This window comes from Cryptomeria japonica, chromosome 1 (genome assembly GCF_030272615.1).
Source record: "Cryptomeria japonica chromosome 1, Sugi_1.0, whole genome shotgun sequence".
Lineage (NCBI taxonomy): Eukaryota > Viridiplantae > Streptophyta > Pinopsida > Cupressales > Cupressaceae > Cryptomeria > Cryptomeria japonica.
The window spans coordinates 86,650,466-86,665,868 of NC_081405.1; positions in this window are offsets into that span (position 1 = coordinate 86,650,466).

The following is a 15,403-nucleotide window of genomic DNA, read 5'->3' on the forward strand; positions in this document are numbered from 1 at the left end:
AAATGCTGTCTGTCAGGAGGACCAGGGCACCCAGTACCCCTGTCCTAGGGACTAGGGCGCCCAGCACCCCTATCCTGGCAGGACCAGGGTGCCCCACGCCCCTGTCTTGGTCTTTTGCTTTGAGATTTGGTGTGTTGTTTGGTCTCCGTCTGCTTCTTCCGGATCTATAACTTGCGGCGTCGTCCGGATTCCGAAACCTTCACTTATATCTGAAAAGGTGTGGTGGGCGGCTATATAGGGTTTTGCCTTAGTCAAACCCCCACTTCGGTGGTTTCCACCTCCACGAATAGCCAAGTTGTATTGTAAAATGTATTGTGTGTGCAGACCTAGTGTGTGTGCAAGGTCCTTAAATGCAAGAAAGCAAACTAGAGCAACCTAGAAAGTAAACCCTAATTGCTTGTAAATGATAATGTAAATGCTCTAAATCAAGATGCAAAGTGATCTAAAGCATGAATAAAGGATATATTGAAGCTTATGAAAAGACATGAAAACAACATGAAATCATACCCAACCCTTAAGGGAGGAGTACAAGCCAATCTTCAGTCGGTAATCTCCTATTGTTCTTCAATGTCTCCCAAGCCCTAAATGAATGAAATTGATGAATGCTTGATGGATGGATGTTGAATGTTATTGAAGTCTTCAAAGATCTACTCTTTCGCTGCATAGAAGGTCCTCGAATGGCAAAATTCGGATCCTTTCAAATGAAGAAAGAGAGCTCTTATGTATGAAACCCTAGGTCTTAATTTCAACTTTAGGCTGACATAGAGATTAAATCTCCCACCAATTTCTTGGGGTTAAGCTTTATTTTATGATTGGATCGCGCTCCTAAAATTTCGGGAAAAATGTCCGGGACCATGTTGCACTCCGGGTGCCATGGTCCTGACAACTTTTCACCAAATTTTCAGGACTGTCGGATATGATGATTTTAGAGAGAATCCCGAAGTTACAGGCGATTTTGAGATGTTTTGACCCCCGAAATCAAGCCCCCAAGTTCAAAATAGGACCTAATTAGGGTTTTAGATTAAATGATGCATTGGAAGAATAAAATGAAAGGGGCACACTTTAATGAAAAGGGCCCAACTTTATGATATGGGAGATGATAAAATAGAACCTTAGACCTAATTAATTTAATTAATTAAGTGCTAAAGGGGAAATGCGATGCAAAATGCAAAATGCGCCAAGGTGGGTGCTAAACTAGGTGTGAAATTGTACCACCGTAGCAAGTGCGTACAATTTATGATGCTACATTTAGCCCCCACTTTAGTGGTCATATGAACACTAAGTGCATATGCAAGCTAAAGTACAGAAAAGTAAACATTATTTGAAAAAGGATATATCCATAAGTCTGTCGAACGAAGCCCCCAGCGGTATCTGCAGTACACAGTTAGGAACCACAACCTACAAAACCACATGTTAGATCACAAAATCACCTAATGCTTACTAAGGAAGGTGATGAAAATTCGAGGGTAGCTATATGCCCCCCCCTATTTTGGCTTGCTAATTTTAGTGAGTTGAAACAGGGTATCATGTTTACCACTTCGAATTGTTAAAGAAAATTGATGACAAATGCTCACAAGAAGATTTGATATGAGATCAAAAACTAATGGAGAATCATTTGGTAAGAAAGAGGACTAAATCTCAATTCCAACACAACAAAGAGTGTGAGGATTTGAGAGTTCTCTAACACAAGATGAAGGATGTAAATGGAAACAAAATGTAAAGAGAAGAAAAGAAAGGAAAAAGGCATGAATACACACATTGGTGATCCATGAGAAGAATAGTGAGAGAGAAAACATGGACTTCTCGCCCCTAGATCTTGTCTAGCTGATCCATGGAAAAAGGACATGGAAAACTAGCCCCTAGAGTCTGTCTAGGTGATCCATGTAAGGGAGGAGAGTGAGAAAGTCTAGCCTTATGCCGCTAGTTCCACTCAACCTCGTGCATGTGTGTGTAAGGGAGGTTAGAAGCACCTCATAGGATTCTATGCCCGAGTATGCTACAACCTGTATATGTATAGTACAAAAGCGTGACATCTCGCTCTAAGAGTCCATGCTCTGGTTCCGAGAATAATCACCTTGGATAAAAGAAAAATGGAGACATCTCGCTCTAAGAGTCTGTGCTCTGGTTCTGAGAATAATCCATTGCTCAAAAAGTGTAATGTTTATATCATAAGAAAATTAGAACAAGGATACCTACCTTCATCACAAAAGAAGATACCCCAAAAATGCAACAATGTCATAGATCCAAGCAAGAGAGTTTTGCACTCTTTAAGCAAGGATAAGATAGTTGAGAAGGGATATCTTGTAGTATGTGTAAAGGAGATCCTTAGAGGAGAAGAGATCTTTGTACAAAAGACACCTATCCCTGAGAGAAATTGTCTTAGACAAATATAACATCTTCTAGAATAAGACAAAGAAGAGAATAAGAATGCAATACTTCTTTTGCGAGGTGAAAGTGATTCTTAATGAAGGATGACGCTCTTTTTAACCCAATTAGGAGAGTGAATTCATTATGGATGTATTTTACCAAGTGCAAAAGAGGTTGTAGTCAAGGACTTACACCTCTTGTAAGAGAGAATCCTTGAACAAACAACAACAAATGCGTACAAGGAATAACATCAAGTAATAAAGTTCACACCATCCACGAAATAGGAAAAAGTGGATCCTTAGATGAAAATAAGGAAAGATCATTGCCTCCCAAGGATAAGGACAATGAGAAGGACTTACACAATCTTCTAGGGAGAGATTTAGACATAAGCAAAAGAAGAGATGTATGAAATCACTCTTGTCCCCATAGGAACAAGAAAATTAGGCTATTATGTTGCTTCAAAAAAATAAAATATGATTGCACTTGAAATTGTACCATCATGAATGACAATGAGCCCCCAGTAAATGAGCTACCAATGTCACATAATGATGAGCAACATAATAGCCATTAATGTTATTTAAAGACATGATAGATTGAATAAGGTATTTGAATATGACATGTTAAATGCTCAACTATAAGTGAGATCAAAAACATGTATAAAATGATAAAAATTGAAGAAGAAAAGTCACATGAAATCTTAGAAGAGGAATGAGTGTAATTTATTAGAGCCTTATCCCTAGAGGAAAGGACTTTATGATGAATAGGAGATAAAGATTCATAAGTGGATTTAGAAATTTGAGGGGATTCATAAAGAGATTTGTTCATTGCCAAGATTTCCTTATGAGGGGAATGAGAGTTGATAGAAGTAGAAGATGATTTAGTTGAAGTGAGATCATCATCACTACTAAATATAGCATTCACATTGAGAGATGGTCTTTTAGATGCTTTAGTGCGTTTGCAGGGATTGTAGCCAAGTCCAAAGGCATAATTGTGAAAATTAGTCTCTAGAGGAACCTTCATCCCTTGTTCATGAGCACCACAACCATTTCCATGATACCCATGCTTAGCAAAAATGCGAAAACCACGACCATATCGATCAGCCATTTCAGGAAGAGAAGGTGGTTTTTCATAAGACAAAGAATCAAACTCTTCATAATTAGAGGTGTGAGGAGAAGAAGTTTGAGAAGCGGCCACAAAATTATTGCTCATAGGTTCAGGTAAGATTGATTGATTTTTAGTTTCTTCCTTATTTTTAACTTTAAACTCTTTAGGAGGAACCCTATACTCACCTACAAAGGTGGGAGTGAAATCAAGAGATCCCCAATCGTCTTCTGCGAGAACCTTCTCAGGATCAAAAGCCTCTTCATGTGTAGATTCAAGTTGAGAAGAATCTTCATCCAAAGAATTTTGATTATCAGAGGATGATGATTTGTCCATAGGTAAAGAGTCATCACTAGAAGAGGAAGATTTAGAAGAACTCCCTTTGGAAGTAGATGTTTGCAAACAAGCTTGAAAATTAGTATCACCTATCAAGGTATATGTCTTATTGTTATAAATGAATTTAACTTGTCTATGCAATGTAGAGGGGACAGCTTGCATACCGTGAATCCAAGGTCTCCCTAATAACAAGTTGTATGTTAGATTTCCCGACATAACATGGATAGGAGTAGGCAAAGTAACAGGTCCCACTGTGATGGGTAAGGTGATAATACCTAATGAAGACTTAGCCACATTACCAAAGCCTCGAATGGGATGAGAGTCAGGCTCAATAAGGGATGTATCCACATTCATCTTATGCAATAGATTAATGCTACACACATTAAGGCCAGAGCCATTATCTACCAGTGTTCATCTTATAGCAGTGTCATTTATGATAACCACAATCATCAAGGGATCATATTGATGTTGAATTTCACTAGTAGGCAACTCATCTTGGGTAAACACAATTTGAGCTTTAGGATTCATCATAGAGTTAACCAAAGACACTATATTACTAGATGTATTAGGTGGAGGAACATTCAAATCTTTCAAGGCATCTTGTAACATTCCATGATGAGCGGAAGAAGTTTGGATCAAATCCCAAAGGGATATCTTAGCAGGGGTAGCTTTAAGTTGTTCTATGAGATCATAGTCCTTACTAAGCATTTGTGAAATACGAGGAGCTTGCGGAAGAATAGGTTGAGAAGGAGGAAGTGAAGTTGGGCTAACTAGAGGAGGATTAGGCTGCCTATTGTTTCTTGTGTTATAGGTATGAGCAACCGCATGATAACTCTCTCTAGTCAGTTGCTTAGCATACTCATAAGGGCTCTTAGAAGAATAACCTCCTTGCACAGTAATAATAGGTTTCTTAGGAGTGCAAAAAGAATCATTACCATAACCACCTTGAACCACTAAGATAGGCTTATTTAACGGTTGAGAATTTTGAGAAGGACAAGCACCTTGGATAGTGAAGAGAGGTTTGTTAGGTGTTTCATTCACATGTATCAAATTGATTGAGGATGGTTTAGAGGAATGAACAAAAGTGTTGGAAGAATTGTTGATAGTCTTCTCTTGCACTAAAATCTTATCACGGATTAAATCAATTTTAGGAGAGAGACAAGGCGTAGGCATTGATGTTCTAGTAGGAAGAGGAAAGGTCATATCATCCTCTATCATCAAAGGATCTACATGGGGAATAAACTCTCTAGGAGAAGGATCAACATCACTCTCTAAAGTCTCACTTTTGAGATGGAGATCTTTGAAAGAGATGTTAACCATCTTGCTTTGAACTAGGGTTTCCTTATGAGTAGAACCAAGTTGAGGAGAGGGAGATGCTTTATTTTTAGAGGGAGAATGATTGAGATTCAAGGAAGGTGAGAAACTATCAAGGGAGTTTTCAATCTTGATTTCATCCCCTTTGGCTAGGGGTAGAGAATAATCTACACCTTCTTCTAATGGTTCATCCCAAATAGTGAGGTTGTTGAAAGGAATGTTTGAAGTATTGTCAATTTCGGGAGAGGAGATAACATTGTTTATTAATTCCTCATCCTTAGGAGGGAGAGCATCAATTGATGTGTTAAACTCATCCTCTTTCCTCAAAATATATTCAATATGATCTTTAGGGGAGAGAGAATTAAGGAAATTGCTTATTATTTCATCTTCTTTCTCTAAGGGATGCTTATGGGTAAGACAAACTTTAGGAGAAGGGTAAGCATTTATCATTAATTCATCATCTCTAGTGGGAATTTTGTTGGAAATGTCATCACTAGGAAATGTAGGGATAATGTCATCTTCTTGCACAAAAGGATCCTTATGAAGGGAGTGTTTTTTAGGAGGAACATGAACATATTTCTCCAAAGATTCATGCTTAGGAAGGAGATCTTTGAAAGAAGTGTTCATAACCTCTTGTTGCACTAAAATGCCCCCATTGGAAGGACCAACTTTAGGAGAAAATAAGTCAATGTCCATCAATGTATTTTCACTTAGAGAGGCATCATGTAGGGAAGGTGAAGTAACATTAAGAAAGGTGTTTATGATATCATTCTCTTCCTCTAGGATAGCTAAATAGGAAGGGCACATTTTAGGAGAGTTGTCAAGATCACTCTTAAAGTCTTCATCCTTAGAGCATGGGAGACTCTCAAAGGGATTGGTAGCAACTCTTTTAGACACTAAAATGTTGTTATGGATGAGGGGAGGTTCTTTAGGAGAAGGAAAAATTGAAACAAGGGAAGCCAACCCATTATCACATCTATGAAATGAATGCATCATGACAACAATTTTCCTCTTTCAAATGATAACACATGCAAAATAGAAGGAAATGTTTAATTTCAACCAATGCAAGAACTTAGAATGTAGATTTAGAAAATGAAATTTATGATTCAAATGAGTTCCTAAATCAAATTTGAAACTATTGATCCCAATTAAGCTATCCACAAGTTCAACTTTGAATTGAAAAATTAGGAAAAATTTCCTCTAAATCTTTTTGAATCTTGCAAGAAATTAAAACTTGTAAATAAAAATTTGATTTTGAAATAGCATAAACACTCAAATTTGAAAACATAAATCAGAATTAGAGAAGATTGGAATTCACGTCGGGTTCACCAAAATGTGTGGAGGAAAAAGTGACACTAAGCAAACATGCCCTAATCTCACTTTCAACCACACACTTGTGGAATACAAAAGAGCCTAGAGGTATCACACACTTGGCTACTTCTTCTTGTGGAAGAGAGAGCCACGGGCTACCTATTAGGATTTCTATTCCTTTGTTGTAATTGAAAGATGAAATGATGCAAGTTCAATCCCTAACCCCAAAGTGCAAGTATGAACTAATAACAAGATTACAGAATTGAACTTCAATGATGGAAAGCTGTAAACACAAGGACAAGACAAGAATGCAAATGCGTACCCGGAGTTAAAATCTGAGTGAAAATGTTCGGGACGGGGGCGCGGGCGCCACTATCCTGATTCTGCCCCTGAAACTGCTCCGGAAACTACTATTTTGCACTCTGGAAAAGCTGTCAAAAATGCTGAAAATGTTGTCTGTCAGGAGGACCAGGGCACCCAGCGCCCCTGTCCTAGGGACCAGGGCACCCCACGCCCCTGTCCTAGTCTTTTGCTTTGAGATTTGGTGTGTTGTTCGGTCTCCGTCTACTTCTTCCGGATCTGTAACTTGCGGCATCGTCCGGATTCCGAAACCTGCACTTATATCTGAAAAGGTGTGGTGGGCGGCTATATAGGGTTTTGCCTTAGTCAAACCCCCACTTCGGTGGTTTCCACCTCCACGAATAGCCAAGTTGTATTGTAAAATGTATTGTGTGTGCAGACCTAGTGTGTGTGCAAGGTCCTTAAATGCAAGAAAGCAAACTAGAGCAACCTAGAAAGTAAACCCTAATTGCTTGTAAATGATAATGTAAATGCTCTAAATCAAGATGCAAAGTGATCTAAAGCATGAATAAAGGATATATTGAAGCCTATGCAAAGACATGAAAACAACATGAAATCATACCCAACCCTTAAGGGAGGAGTACAAGCCAATCTTCAGTTGGTAATCTCTTATTGTTCTTCAATGTCTCCCAAGCCCTAAATGAATGAAATTGATGAATGCTTGATGGATGGATGTTGAATGTTATTGAAGTCTTCAAAGATCTACTCTTTTGCTGCATAGAAGGTCCTCGAAAGCCAAAATTCGGATCCTTTCAAATGAAGAAAGAGAGCTCTTATGTATGAAACCCTAGGTCTTAATTTCAACTTTAGGCCGACTTAGAGATTAAATCTCCCACCAATTTCTTGGGGTTAAGCTTTATTTTATGATTGGATCACGCTCCTAAAATTTTGGGAAAAATGTCCGGGACCATGTTGCACTCCGGGCGCCATGGTCCCGATAAATTTTCTCCAAATTTTCAGGATTGTCGGATATGATGATTTTAGAGAGAATCCCGAAGTTACAGGTGATTTTGAGATGTTTTGACCCCCGAAATCAAGCCCCCAAGTTCAAAATAGGACCTAATTAGGGTTTTAGATTAAATGATGCATTGGAAGAATAAAATGAAAGGGGCACACTTTAATGAAAAGGGCCCAACTTTATGATATGGGAGATGATAAAATAGAACCTTAGACCTAATTAATTTAATTAATTAAGTGCTAAAGGGGAAATGCGATGCAAAATGCAAAATGCGCCAAGGTGGGTGCTAAACTAGGTGTGAAATTGTACCACCGTAGCAAGTGCGTACAATTTACGACGCTACACCTTGAAATTCTTGTAAGCAACATATGCCAACAATGTTCTTACTCCTTCAAGTCTTGCTACTGGTGCAAAATTCTCACCATAATAAATTTCTTCTTCTTGGGCATAACCTTTGCAAACTAGTCTTGCTTTGTTCTGAATAACCTCACCCTTTTCATTTAGCTTGTTTCTGAAGATCCACTTTGTACCGATTACATTTTTGTCCTTCGGTCTTGGGACGAGTGTCCATGTGTCATTCTTCTTGATTTGATCAATCTCTTCTATCATAGCATTTATCCAATCTTCACTGTTAAATGCCTCTTTCACTATTCTCGGTTCAAATTCAGATATCAAACTTGTGTTCTGTCTCAGTTTGTTCCTTGTCATCACTGGATCATCCTTTTCTCCTATAATCTAACTTGGTGCATGATGTCTTCTGAAATACCTGGCTAATATAGGCTCAGTAGGCTCTGTATGATCTTCTTCATCACTCGATAACTGGATATTTTCTTCATTTTCTTCAATAGTTATCTCGGTAGGACTTCTCGGTTGCACATAGACAAATTCTTCATAATCTTCTGGTTCTTTGGAGTTTCCTTCATTATTTCTTTCTGCAAATTCATCAATTTTCACATTTGCACTTTCTACTATTTTGTTAGATGATTTTATCAAACATTTAAATGCTTTGCTTCTAGAAGAATAACCTAGAAACATTCCTTCTTCACTTTTCTGACCAAACTTACCATTTCTATCATCTTTATGAACATAGCATCTACTCCCAAAGATTTGAAAATAACTTACATTAGGTTTCTTGTCATACTAGATTTCATAAGGTGTCTTCAAAGTACCTTTCTTCAATTGAACTTGGTTCAAGGTGTAAATAGCTATGCTTATTGCTTCTCTCCAAAATGTTTGTGGAACTTTCTTTTCAATCATCAAGGTTATGGCACAATCCACAATAGATCTGTTCCTTCTCTTAGCTATCCCATTTTGCTGTCGAGTTCTTAGTGCAGAGACTTGTCTTTTTATACCATGATCATTGCAAAATAAGTTGAACTCATCAGATGTAAACTCTCCTCCTCTATCTAATCTGAGACATTTTAGTTGTCTTGTTATTTCATTTTCAACTCTAGCCTTGTACCATTTAAACATTTGAAAAGCTTCTGATTTTTCTTTTAAAAACATTACTGACATCATCCTTGAGTAATCATCCATAAATAATATGAAATATTTATCACCATAATAACTCTGAACTTTCATAGGACCACAAAGATCAGTATGCACAAGATCTAAAATTCCCTTAGAAGTGTAGGACTTACTTGTAAAGCTTGTGTAAAGCAGAAAATCGAACCCTTGGTGTTCCCCCACTCCAAGGAAAGAGAAAGGGGGTCACTAGGATTGATGGTTTTCACTTAGGAGAGACTTTACATTCAAAAGAGGGGTTGAAACTCACAAGATCCAATCCCACACAATGCAAGATTGAATTCTAAATGAGTTTCAAGGGTTGAGACATCAAGGATACCCTCTTTTGTAAAGAATGTAGATAGAAGGATTGAACTAGGAGTGTATGTAAAAGTAAGAAAGCTTCACTTGTAGATGGAGATAGGGACACGAGATGAAGCTACGAACCTAAAATTAGTAGTAAAATGTTGAGATGACGTTGTTCTGCAAGTTTGAGCGAAAGTTGACGGGACGATGGCGCCCAGCGTGCACATGGTCCTCCGAAAAATCTGCGAAACGAAGGGGGATCTGTTCGTCTCTGCACAAGGATTCCAGATCTTCAATTACAGCCGCATACCTACAACCTACACATAGAAAAGAGAAAATGATTGGGGGGTTAGGGATTAGGGGTTTGCCTTCAGGTCAAACCCCGGTTTTGGAATTAACCAAGAAATGAGAATGCTGTAAATGTAAATGTTTGTAATGTAATCAAGTATTGATACCTTGTTGTAAGAATGTTTGTATTCTTACATGCAAAGGTGTAATGATGTTGTATGTTGCAAGTTGTAGGTGATCTCCTCTTCAATGGTTGAATCCTTGTCTTGAATGCAACACCTAGCCTTGAATGGAGACCTAGAATGCTCAATTGCTTGAAGGAATGCTTGAATGCTTGAATGTTTGAATGTTTGCCTATCACTTCTGCCTCTTGCACACATATATTTTTCTCTTCTCCTTTTGGGAGGGGAAATGTAGTTTATATAATTGTCAATTAGGGTTAGGAGACTGATTTTTTCGACCTTAGGCCAACCTAGGAGCATTATTTTCCAAATTGGAAACTTGAAGACCCGATGCCCTATAAGAGACCAGGCCCAAAATAGGGCCAGGGACCAGGGCACTGGGCACCATGGTCCCACCTCCTGAGACAGCAGGGTGCAAGGAGGATCAGGCCAAGGTGCAGAAAGATGCAGTTTCTGATGTCATAAATAGGTTTCGGGGTCTCCATTCAGGTTCAACATTGCGCCGCCATCGTGAAGACCCAAATGCAGTCGAAATTGCAAGTGTCACAATTTTACGACGCTACATTTAGCCCCCACTTTAGTGGGAGTATAAGCATATGCCCATACTTCCGGTAAAGTACAAGGAAACAACATTAAAATACTTTCACTACATCAAGGAGGCAAGATACACCAAGCCCCCAGTGGACTAAGGATCTTATGACTTCGATTGACAAAGTAAAAGGGAAGATCATGAGGGAGAACCATGACTATTAGTAGTAAGGTTCCCTCACTATGAGTCATGCAGGAATAATACCAAAAATTTTCAAGGCAAAGCTAAGTTCGCCAAGAAATTTTCAAGTATCCTGAAGGGATATGAACAGAGTCTATGCCCCCTACGTTAAAGCGATCGTACATGCCTCATCGAGGGTGATAGCTTTAAGGTAGTGATACACATAAGAAATGAGAAGGGAAAGGAGCATGTTATCACAAAGATTTAGCCCCCAAGTGTGAGATAAACCCAAGGATAATAGACACAAAACACAAAGCATGAGGTGACTTCGCATTCCTTGGGGTCAGTATGCTGTATGATAATTCATTTATATCATATGTATGTATGCATAATTGTTCTTCATTCCCTAATCAAGGAAGGTCACCTAGAAGAAGGGAACACGTGTGTCTTTTGAGTCAACATGAGAGAGACCAAAAGAGATCTCAATGCTTTGCATCATCCTCAAGTAGACAACACTAAGGACAACAAATAGAAGAATGAGAATAACACATAGAAGAAGTAACAAAAGAGATCAAGAGAGGAGGAGAGAGTCTGCTATGCTAATGAACTAGTCTAGCACGTCATCCACCCCCCAATCTTGCTCATCAATATTTCGAGAAGGTAGGAAACACGCTAGAGGAGGAACATCCAACATAGCAGATGGAGCTATCACAAGATCCAAACAAGGGCTATGTTCATGTTCCAAGCCACGTTGTTCTTGTTTAGGAGCTAGGATAAGTGATTTAGAAAATGCGTTAGATAAATGGTTATCAATATCAACATATTCATATTCACTATCAGAAGAAAGAGGAGTAACATTTTCATCTATATCATCTTCAAGATTTATAAAAATAGGATCTTTAATTTACACAGGATCAAAACCATCATGCATCTTATGTTTAGGAGATTTTGGCTCAATTTTCGGCTGAGGAGAAAATGGAATAATACTAGCTGAAGGTGTTTTTGGGGATTGAAAAGTTTGAGAAGCAGCTGCATGAGCTCTAAGATGACGCTTTCGTCGGTGTTCATGCATAGAACAATTTAGTCTAGTCTTAGTAGGAAGTTGAGAAGATTGAGGAGGAGGAATGTTCTCATCCTTATCACTTGGGTGTTGAGGTTGTGGTCTCTTAGGTTGAATAATAGGAGAAGAGGAAGGTCTCTTCTCTCTATAAGAGGAAGGAGGAGGAACTTCTCCATATAAAGGAGGAATATCTAGTTTAGGAAGGAGACCAAGTCCATCATGATGAGGAGGTATAGGTCTACCTTGAGAAAGTTTATTAGTCATAGACATAGTCTTAGGGATGGGTTGGGAATCTTCTTGAGGAAAGACATTAGTTTTATCTTTCAAAGGAAGAACTTCCTTCTCAAGAATGATAGGAATATCAAGTTTGGGTGTTCTAGGTTCACTTAGAGATAGGATCATATCTTTTTTCCACTTTTGATAAGATTTGAAAAGATGATCACTTCGCAGTGGAAGAGATTGAAATTGTTTAGGCCAAAAATAATCAATAGGAATGCTAGAAGTTCTTTCAGCTAGTTTAAAGAGACTATGATTGATAGTAACAACTTCACCATTATGGAGAAATTTCAAACACTTGTGAATAGGAGAAGCAATAGCTTTCATGGAAGATAGCCAAGGATAGCCTAGCTTCACACGAAATTGTTCGGATGATGGAATAATAGTAAAGCTCACATCAAGGGATTTGTTATGGACCTCAATAGGTAATGTAATAGAACCAATTGCAGGAGAAGAAAATGCATCAAATAGTTTCACAACCACATTTGTTTTGTCATAGATCACTTGATTCAATTGCAAAGTAAAAATAAATTCTTTAGTAATGACATTAACCATACAAGAAGGATCAATAAGCACTCCACGACAAGGTGTATTCTTGACTTTTGAAACTATATATAAAGGATTATCAGGTGCCCTGATAGTTTCACTGGAATCAAATGTGATGGAAGGTTCTTTAGGGATTTTCTGCTGCTCCACAAAGTTAATCATATTCGGAGTCATAGACACAAGACCATCAGGTGAGAAAGAGGAATCATTAGTCTCAATCATATTAGAGGTATGAGAAGGTAATGGATCAGTAAAAATCTTAAGATTTTGGTTAGGAGGAGCTACAGATGTGTTGCCTTTATCATTCACACCTGAAATAGAGATACTATTATTATCAATCAAATCTTGAATTTTACCCTTTAAAGCAAAACATTTTTCAGTATCATGCCCAAGTTGACGATGAAATTGACAAAAAGATTTGTTATCAAAATAGGGTGAATTAATCTTTGTAGGATCTATTTGCTTTATAGGAGGGAGAGTAAGCACATTTTGTTCCAATAACTTATTCATAATACTATGCAATGATTCATTCAAAGGAGTAAAGTTTCTTTCTTTCTTGAAAAACTTAGAAATAGGAGGCACACCTGATGCTGCATTCACATTGTTGTTGGTGATGTTTTCATTGAACTTAATTAACTCTCTGTTTGGTTTAAACTTCCCAAGTGGTTGTTGACTACTATCACCCTTATCACTCGGAGCCATAGGATTTGCTTGTTCCATTTGACTCACATTCAGTTGATAATTGTGAAGAGTTGCGCACAACTATTGGAAAGAAGTAAACTCAGAAAACAAATGTTTTTCTCTAATATCTTTTTGTAAATTAGAAATAAAGATTCTTTGAATATCATTGTTAGGTACAGGAAAAGAAATTTGAGCACACAAATGCTTATATTTACCAATGAAATCAGTCACTTTTTCTTTAACACCTTGTTTACAATGCATTAAATCAATCAAAGTAACTTTAGGACTTATATTGTTTTTAAATTGTTGAATAAAAGCATTTGCAAGTTGTTGGAAAGAAGTAATAGAATAGGAAGGCAACGAGCAATACCATTGTAGAGCCTTATCTTTTTATGTTCTAGTAAACAGTTTTGCAAGCAACCTTTGGTCATGAGCAAAATCGGTACATATTGTTTGAAAGGTCTTAACATGTGTTAGAGGATCACCTTTACCATTATAAAGGTCCAATTGTGGGATTTCAAAAGTCACAAACTGCAAGAATTTGAATAAAGCACTGAAATTTCGAATGAATGCAACACACTTTTCAAATTTAGGACAGTAAGAAATACAATTTTGACACAAATTTTTAATTTCAACAATTTTTGAATGATTATAAGCCTTAATCCAAGCAATCACTAGACCAACTTTGACTTTAATTTTGAAAGTGTTAGAATTGATGAAATTAGCCAAGATTCTGGATTTTAGCAGAAAAATACAGTAAGATCTAGCTCCCGAAATTTCAAAAAAAATGTCGGGGACGATGGCGCTCGGGGTGCACACGGTCCTCTCAACTTTTTTCAAAATTTTCAGGGATGAGAGATATTATGATTTTGTTGCAGAATCCAAAATTATAGCCGATTTGGAGGTGTTTTGATTAGTGAAATCATCGGTCAAAGGTTGAATCAAGAGGGTTTTAAAAAATTAAGGTTTCGACACTTAACCACTTAATTTTCAGAATTAAAGCACAAATATGATTTGACAATTTGCAATAGAAGGGTAGATCTGGAACAAGCATTAACAATTAAACATTTCACAAGCTCAATTACTAAAAAGAGAATTTAGGGTTTTTATGCAATTAACCTCTAAAATTTGCAAAAGATCAAACATGGAAAATTAAGGAAGCAAATTTTTTTTTTTCAGATCTAACCATGAATAATCAGAATTAGGATGTTCACGTCGGGTTCACCAAAATGTAAAGCAAAAAATCAAACCCTAGGTGTTCCCCCACTCCAAGGAAAGAGAAAGGGGGTCACTAGGATTGACGGTTTTCACTTAGGAGAGACTTTACATTCAAAAGAGGGGTTGAAACTCACAAGATCCAATCCCACACAATGCAAGATTGAATTCTAAATGAGTTTCAAGGGTTGAGACATCAAGGATACCCTCTTTTGTAAAGAATGTAGATAGAAGGATTGAACTAGGAGTGTATGTAAAAGTAAGAAAGATTCGCTTGTAGATGGAGATAGGGACTCGGGATGAAGCTAAGGACCTAAAATTAGCAGTAAAATGTCAAGATGATGTTGTTCTGCAAGTTTGAGCGAAAGTTGATGGGACAATAGTGCCCAGAGTGCACACGGTCCTCCGAAAAATCCACGAAACGAAGGGGGATCTGTTCATCTCTGCACAAGGATTCCAGATCTTCAATTACAGCCACGTACCTACAACCTACACACAGAAAAGAGAGGGCGATTGGGGGGTTAGGGATTAGGGGTTTGCCTTCAGGTCAAACCCCGATTTTGGAATTAACCAAGGAATGAGAATGCTGTAAATGTAAATGTTTGTAATGTAATCAAGTATTGATACCTTGTTGTAAGAATGTTTGTATTCTTACATGCGAAGGTGTAATGATGTTGTATGTTGTAGGTTGTAGGTGATCTCCTCTTCAATGGTTGAATCCTTGTCTTGAATGCAACACCTAGCCTTGAATGGAGACTTAGAATGCTCAATTGCTTGAAGGAATGCTTGAATGTTTGAATGTTTGCCTATCACTTCTACCTCTTGCACACATATATTTTTCTCTTCTCCTTTTGGGAGGGGAAATATAGTTTATATACTTGTCAATTAGG